Source organism: Anopheles ziemanni (genome assembly GCF_943734765.1).
Source record: "Anopheles ziemanni chromosome X unlocalized genomic scaffold, idAnoZiCoDA_A2_x.2 X_unloc_74, whole genome shotgun sequence".
Taxonomy (NCBI): Eukaryota; Metazoa; Arthropoda; class Insecta; order Diptera; family Culicidae; genus Anopheles; species Anopheles ziemanni.
Window position 1 is genome coordinate 39,819 of NW_026689844.1, and position 1,197 is coordinate 41,015.

Below are 1,197 nucleotides of genomic sequence, written 5' to 3' on the forward strand. Positions count from 1 at the left end.
CACCCTCGGCAGTGGATCACTCGGCTCATGGATCGATGAAGACCGCAGCTAACTGCGCGTCATAATGTGAACTGCAGGACACATGAACATTGATAAGTTGAACGCATATTGCACGTCGTGGGAACCTACCATGATGTACAGATGACTGAGCGCTTATATTTGAGAAATGTATCGCATACATTTAACTACGCCGTGACACCCGTCACGAGACGTGCACCATGATGTTAACTAGGGTCGCGACGACCCGCTAGCATTAAAGAACCCGTGGTTTACAATATACTGGCATTGGAATTCGAAGTATTTAGAGCGTCCGTGTTCCCGCGTGAGGCGGAAGTACGAGGAGAAGGCGTGCTTGTGGTGTCTGTGGTGGTGTTTACTGATGTCTAGCTTCAGCTTATTTATTTATTTAAATAGAAGCGAAGATGTGTAAAGTGGTCAAAACATCCATTACAACACGACTGGTCTTTCTGGTGGTCGACCTAGGCGACTTTGTTCGACGACCACCACCCCATGGAACTAAAAGACGTCCCTTGATACGGACCACCGATACATTTTCCGGCCTGTCTAAACTACACTCATCGAAATTTTTTTGGGTCCCCACCGTCATACAAGTTTGCCTAGGTCAAGTTTTTCTCAATACAGCATCCCTACTTAAAGCCATCTCGGACTTAGTCGATTTTTCATAAATTCATAGAAATTCATATGTTAGGATGCTGCGAGATGAATGGGATGCTGCATGGAGATGAATCTTGATCTCCTACATCTCTCATCTCAATACAGCATCCCTACTTAAAGGCATCTCGGACTTAGTCGATTTTTCATAAATTCATAGAAATTCATATGTTAGGATGCTGGGAGATGAATGGGATGCTGCATGGAGATGAATCTTGATCTCCTACATCTCCCATCTTAATACAGCATCCCTACTTAAAGGCATCTCGGACTTAGTCGATTTTTCATAAATTCTAAGAAATTCATATGTTAGGATGCTGGGAGATGAATGGGATGCTGCATGGAGATGAATCTTGATCTCCTACATCTCCCATCTCAATACAGCATCCCTACTTAAAGGCATCTCGGACTTAGTCGATTTTTCATAAATTCATAGAAATTCATATGTTAGGATGCTGCGAGTTGAATGGGATGCTGCATGGAGATTAATCTTGATCTCCTACATCTCTCATCTCAATACAGCAT

The 1,197-nt window shown here is 43.3% G+C and overlaps 1 non-coding gene across 1 annotated transcript; it reads left to right on the forward strand.

Moving 5' to 3' along the window:
- On the forward strand, positions 1–155 carry LOC131292572 (5.8S ribosomal RNA). The gene has a single exon (XR_009190196.1). It is a non-coding gene; the product is annotated as a 5.8S ribosomal RNA (ribosomal RNA).
- The last annotated feature ends 1,042 nt before the right edge of the window (positions 156–1,197 follow it).